Here is a 7,614-nt window from a genome sequence, read left to right as displayed (position 1 = left end):
AAAGTAGGAATTTTCAGCTGGCATCTGGGTTTACCAAAGTAGTGCCCTCATTTTGAGGGGGGTTTCCATAGTGACACATCCCTGACATGGACATTATCTGTTAAACTTTTCTGTGCATTAACAAGTGATGCCAGGGGGTTCTGACATAGTTAGGAGTGAGATTCCTTTGAAACAGTGTAATAAACCAACTGATCTATTTTTCAATTCAGATGGAGTTGGATGACACGACATACACAGAAAGCACACATTTTCTTTCAATGCTAAGGAAATATTTCATGCGTGAAAAGGTCGTTTCATGTGTGTGGCAGTATTTAATAAAAGGAAGGTTATATTTTTCATCCGTGGGCATATGTGGTCTTCATTATTCCACCAAATGCATTAGTCCATTGCTGGTAGCATAATGAACAGTGTGTTGTATGCTTTACTTTTATGCTATTATTCTAATGTCTTTTTTATGTTTCCATGTAAAAAAAATAAAACTGATTTTATGGAACATCAAGTTAAGTCATGGCTAGGAAGCATTTATCTCACATTTGATGTGCTTCCGTTTTGAATAGTGCATGTGGGTTGGGATTAAAGGCATGGAATTCACAGTGTTCTTCTGCATCTGGACAGGGTCTGTGACTTTTGCTGTGATGTCTCATCTTTTATATATATTTTTTCATTATTAATTTGATTGATACTCTGGTATACATGGTGTGTGAGAGCTACTCCGCTGAATCTTTTTGACATGTCCCAAAGATCTCTTGGACACTAGTTTAACTGGAGATCACATTACAGATTTTCAAACTTCTTTGAAATTTAAGGGAGTGACATAAAACATTTTAATCTACGTGTGCACATAATTATGTATCGTACCTTTTTTCACATTCTATTCTATTTTTCATTTTGATGCTTACAGAAAATACTCAAGAATGCACAAAAATAGAATAAATTCCCAACCATTATGACAGAGTGGGAGATGAAATGTTGCTGTCATTTTTATTTAACAAAATTTCTAACTATATATCTAGGATTTAATGGCACATTGTATTATAAACCAAACATAAAGAATTTTACTATTTTAAAATGTATTATTGAAACACTAAGGAGCTTTATTGCACTTTCTTTGTGCACATCCCAGCACACAGGGTGACACTGACAATAGAAATGCTTGGAGTAGTGAAATGTTTCCTATCATTAAACCTCACTTCCTGAGCTCGGAGAGGTGAACAAGGAGGCGAAGTAAACATGCGACGGCGGTGACAGCACTGATGGAAGGTACACCGCATACTAACACCAACGCATTTACCTGCACTTGTAAAGGATGATGGAATGCATTTAACCCTGAATGCCAAGTAAAAGCAGTGACAGAAATTTACCATAAAGTTTACCAACAATAATTGGCCTCCTCCTAGCCTGCTGCTCTCCTTTCCCAACATATGGTTGTATCTTGGAGAGGGGTTGAGAATAATGATGGGTGGTGTGTATGGAACAAAAATCTTGCTCCACTTAAATAGTAAAAGAGCAGAAACTTTCCGTATTTTCCATAAAAAAGCACCTGGCCATTTAAAATGTTTTATTAGATATTAAATGCAGAAGGCTATCTAGCTGAGCCTTAATCTAATTTTCTTAATGTTAACCTTTCCTCTATCTTTCAACGCCCTTTTTACCCTTAATTTGAACTCATAAGAGATAGTAATTAAAATATTCCACAATGACATAGGACAACTCTTCAAAAAGCCAATGTACCACTAATAGTTGTTTCTGCTTTCACTTAAACAGATGCTAAGATTTTGCCAGACAATTATCAATTATGCTATTTTTCATAATTTCAAGAAGATTGACTGCAATAACTAAACAGATTGCACTGCAATGCACCAAACTAGACATTACAGTGTCTGTTGTGACAAAAAAATATATATATTTTTTTAAATATCTTGTTAGTTTCAGGATACACATACCTCCTGGCATGACGCGCAAACCATAGAGTTAAGGGTCAGTGCTGAGGGGTCTAATGTGATTCCCCAAAAGATTAAGATTTACTTGTTGAAGAAAAATCACAGGGGAGCTGGATGTTTAAACTGCCCTGACTACTTGTGAGGAGACTGACATGCACTAACATGTCCAACCTAGCTGTCACAACATGGGCATAAGAGAGTTAGAGATGCTCCTCCTCTTCCATTTAGAATGTTAAAGAATCTATAGTATCTCTTCTTGCTTGCATCTAAAGTAGACCCAGTTATATTGATTATCTTACACACTCACTGACCTATTTGCGAGGTACCATTTCCCAGTACTGGGTTGGACCCTGCTTTGCCTACAGAATCGCCTTAATTCTTAAGGGCTTAGATTAAACAAAGTTTCAGAAACATTCAAAGATTTTGATCCATATCCATGATAATGTTACAAAGTTGACTAAACAATTCCACCATATCCCAAAAGTGGTCTACTGGACTTTTGGTGACTGTGGAGGCCATTGGTGTACAGATAATTTGTTGTAATGTTCAAGAAACCAGTCTGAGATGATTTGAGCTTTGGGACATGGTGCAATTGCTGCTAAACGAAGCCCTTTGGGGGATAAGTACACTGTGGTCATAAAGGGATGGATATTATCAACAACACATAAGTAAACTTTGGTATTTAGTCTATTAGTTTATTTTGAACATGATTGGAAAATAAAACAGTTAAAGAAACTGAAAAATGTAACAGATACAACCCACAGAGAATTCACACTATTCACAATATAACAGCTCAATGTTATGTTCAAAATGGGGTAGGAAATGGCATAAACTTATTAAATCTTACCCCATTACCTCAAACTCAAAACTGCCCATGTCTAATCAGGTTGATGCTCTGTGAGTAGCCATTAGGCATTATACATGTTTTAAACATTAAAAGGTTCTATTTAACTTATGTCAATACAGCTTCATCAGTTAAATTATTACATAATTTACATTTACATTACATTATTTTAAGTAAATATAAGTTGCATCATGTTATTTTTGACACAAATATCTTTCAATCTTTTTTTAAACTGGTTGTTTGGATACTCCGGCATTTGAATGCTGAGACTCTTCCACAGCTTTACTCTACAGATAGAGGAACAAAATGTTTTCATAATTGTTTTATCACTGAGAATCTGAAGCTTATTTTATAGCTTCAATCTCTGTCTGAAAAGGTCTTCTGTATATTTACAGGCAGCAGGTTGTGTCTTGCTAAGTACAATATTTGTGCAGTTGTGTATATGATCAGATCAACAAACCTTAGAACATTTGACTTTTAAAATAGCATATTCCTATGTTCATGAAAGCCAGCACTGTTAATCATTCTTATCGCTCTTTTCTGTAGTTTTCATAATGGTTCCTATGCTGTTTTATACATGTTTCCCCAAACCTCTACACAGTGCTCCAGATTTGTACATTAAGGGAGGAATACAGTATTTGTAAGGGTGATCCCCCATAGTGTTCCAACTATGGGGGATCACACTCCTCAGCCTCCCTGGAAAGGCCTATGCCAGGGTATTGGAGAGGAGAGTCTGGCCGAGAGTCGAACCTTGGCTACAGGAGGAGCAGTGTGGTTTTCGTCTTAACTGTGCAACAATTGGACCAGCTCTATACCCTCTACAGGGTACTCGAGGATTCATGGGAGTTTGCCCAATCGGTCCACATGTGTTTTGTGGACCTGGAGAAAGCATTCGATTGTGTCCCTCGTGGTGCCCTGAGGGGGTGCTCCAGGAGTACAGAGTCGGGGGCCCTTTATTAGGGGCCATCCGGTCTCTGTACAAGCGGAGCAGGAGTTTGGTCCGCAGTGCCGGCACTAAGTCGGACATGTCCTTGGTGCATGTTGGACTCCGGCAGGGCTGCCCTTTGTCGCCAGTCCTTTTCACAACTTTTATGGATAGGATTTCTAGGGGCAGTCAACGGCCGGAGGGGGTCTGGTTTGGGGACCAGTGGATTTCGTCCCTTCTTTTTGAAGATGACGTGGTCCTGCCGGCCCCCTCTAGCCAAGACCTACAGCATGCACTGGGGTGGTTCGCAGCCGAGTGTGAACTTTGGGTCATCACTGAGAGAAAGAGATCCCGGATACAAGCGGTTGAAATGAGCTTCCTGTGTAGGGTGGCCGGGTACTCCCTTAAAGATAGGGTGAGGAGCTCGGCCATCCGGGAGGAAATCGGAGTAGAGCCGCTGCTCCTCCACATTGAGAGGAGCCAGCTGAGGTGGCTCGGGCATCTATACCAGATGCCTACTGGACACCTTCCTTGGGAGGTGTTCCAGGCACGTCCCACCGGAAGGAGGCCCAGGGAACGGCCCAGGACACGCTGGAGGGACAATGTCTCTCAGCTGGCCTGTGAACGCCTTGGGCTCCCCCTGGAGGAGCTGGAGGAGATGTCTGGGGAGAGGGACGTCTGGGTGTCTCTGCTGAGTCTGCTGAGTCTGCTGAGTCTGCGACCCGGTCCCGGATGTAGTGGAAGACAACGAGTACGAGTACAGTATTTGTAGGGATTCGTAATTTTAAAAGTACTTTGGTTTACCTAAAATTGAGATACTTCTTGATAAATTATATGTTTTGTGTCATTTCTAACAATGTTATGATCTATTGTCTCACAGAAAATTTTATTTTTATAAAGCCTTTCAATTATTACATTTTTTACTTTCACATTTACTTCCATAGTTTTACTAGTGTTTCCAAATATTATTAATTTAGTTTTGATATTTAGTATGGATTTGTTTCTGTTGAACCATCTCCAAAAGCTTTTCTAAACTGTCCTCTAAGCCCAAATGTCTGTGTCTTCTGCAAATAATATGAATCTCATTTTATTTGTTACCTTGCACATATCATTTATACAAAGAATAAATAATTTGGGACCCAACAATGACCCCTGAGGGACTCCGTAGGAAATTTCCAAACAGTGTGATTGCTGTATTTGAACAACTCAACTGGTATGAAGGGGCCCAAAGTCTGCCAAGTAAATATCATCCACATCATTACGCTGCCAGACAGGATTGTAGATAAAACGCAAGATGGAGGCATTCTTTCATGTTGTTTACCCCGGATTGTGGCTCTACCATCTGAATGTCACATTTGAAATCAGCACTAATTTGCCAACATTTGTCCAAAATGTTAAATTCCAACATTGCTGAGCCTGTTTGTATTGCAGCCTATGTTTCTTGGTCTTAGTTGACAGGAGTGGCACCCAGTGTAGTCTGAAGTCATCTGCTTCATGGTTCACCATTTTGTGCATTCAGAGATGGCATTCAGCAAACTTAGTTGCTATGAGTGGTTATGTGAGTTACTGTTGCCTTTCTATCATCTTGAACCAGTCTTTCCTTTCCCCTCATTTTTGTCCACACAACTAGCACTCACTGGTTATTTTTGCTTTTTTTAACATTGGCACCAACAACTATGCTTTAGGTGACATTCAAAGTCATCTAAAGCCTCTTTCTTTCCCATTCTGATGCAGTGTTTGAACTTCAGGCTAAATGTGGAGAGTTGCTGCTATATGATTGGGGTATTTTCTATTTTCTTCAGCAATTGAACAGGTACATCTAAAAAGTGGGTCATGAGTGTATAGAAGGTCAATAAGACAAAACTGAATGTTAAAACTTTAACATTGTTTAAGTAGTGTAGCATTGAGCATTAAGCAGTAAGGCTTTCAAAAACAAATGGTTTGTAAAGGTTATTAGCATAAAAAGCAACTAAGTTAGATCAAGTGGTCACTTCAGACCTACAGTGCATGCCAAACCTGTACACACCCCTGTCGAAGTGTGGGATCATCTTAAATAGTTTTAAAAATTCACGCTTCACCTACTGTATGACCAGTACTATTTAAATAAACAGCAAACCAATCTGACTGGAGAGTGTAATAAACAAAAACGTCTGCACACCCTTAAACTAATTCTCAGTTGAAACACATTTTTATTCACTTTTAGCACTCTACCTTCTTGGATGTGAATACGGCATTAATTGCATTCAATCTGACATAATTGACATACAATTCTGCTGTTTGAGTCCTGACATTCACTCAGTTTGCAGAGTGATTACAAAGAACTAGGATTAGAGGATTGTGTCATATGTTGCGGATCATAGTTTGGAAAAAAAAAAAAACTGAACTCTTGAGCCACAATTCTTAAGGATATGTGTGACATGAACCGTTTCTGTGTATGTAGGTCCTAGTAGGTTGTTTCTGTTTTTTATGTACATCGACTTTTAGAAGATGAGATGAGATGTACATAACTACTTGTCTTTTTCAGGGTATGTCCTTTCATCCCTTTGTGTTTCTTCTGGAGGCAGGATGTAAACAGCTATACCATTCATGTACACAGAGATGATCTGTGTATGTGTGTGTGTGTGTGTGTGCGTGTGTGTGTGTGTGTGTGTGTGTGTGTGTGTGTGTGTGTATCAGAGGGCTGTTGGAGCAGTCAGCCTTGCTCTGAGAGACCTTGCTTAATTTAGCACATACATCCAGGCACTGTCACACACAACCACACAGTGCTAAAGGCATGAGGCACACAAACACACTCATACACATACATGCTTGCATTCATGTGAATAAACAAGCATGCTCACCCAGGGGACAAGGACATATTTTGTCATTGCTGCTTTTCAACAGATATAAACCAGAGACAACTGATATGTGTGTGTGTGTGGGGGGGGGTGTTAGTCTAGTCAATACAATTCTAGTCAATATTTAATCATGCATGTGATGTACCTCCAAAACCAAGCAAGCAAGAGGAGTGGGAATAAAAAAATACTTCATTTCAGGCCAGAATCAGGATTCGTATAATGTCGATAGATCTGTACAAGGAGAACAGGCACTCACCTCACCCTCCCCATGCCCCTTATTAACCTTACACCACCTTGTCTAGTACAGAACAGCAATTAAAAGGGGGGAAAAGCACCACAGTGAAGCTGAGCAAATTAAAAAGAGTGTGCAGTGGGTTGCAATAATGAGCCTAATGAGAGATTTAGTGGTTGGTAAAAAAGGAGGTGAGAAAACCTCCAGAAAAACTTCCTTTATGAAACCAGCCAATCCAGCGGGTGAGTTCCTATAGTGATGAGCAGAGGCGACCAATCAACTCGCTCGTTCTGAGCCTTGGCAACAGCTTCCCCAGTACAGAGAAAACAATAGTGGGATGCATGAGTGTGTGTTTGTGTAGATGTCGTAACATCTGTAGGAGTGTAAAATGTGTATTTATGTAGAAAATGTGCACTTCGTGAATATTCCTTTAAAAATCAACCTCCTCTATTCAGGTGTGGTATGAGACCTGGTATGTCATGCAGACAGCCACGTCTGTTCCAGTCTGCTGTGTACACTGAAGACCAGGGCTGCTGAGCTGCTTTCAACCCTGTGAGTGACAGATTAATTGATGACTTCATGAATTTCTTATTGCGGTTCCCTAAAAAATGTGCGATTCAGACCTAATACACACGCAGGATTGTGTGCCTGCATAAATCCAACTATCAGGAAAAATTCTCCCAGGTTGGATCAGACAGAAATCAAATTATAGAGTAGCTGATGTTACAGATAACAATACCCTCTAGCCAAATTGAAACCAAATGAATTATTATTATTATTATAGGGTTTTTTCCAGTAGACCAAGATCAATGTCAGATTTTTTTAATACTGTGTCT

The sequence above is a fragment of the Girardinichthys multiradiatus genome, chromosome 17 (assembly GCF_021462225.1).
Source record: "Girardinichthys multiradiatus isolate DD_20200921_A chromosome 17, DD_fGirMul_XY1, whole genome shotgun sequence".
Classification (NCBI taxonomy): Eukaryota; Metazoa; Chordata; class Actinopteri; order Cyprinodontiformes; family Goodeidae; genus Girardinichthys; species Girardinichthys multiradiatus.
Note: the sequence above shows the minus strand (reverse complement) of the source record.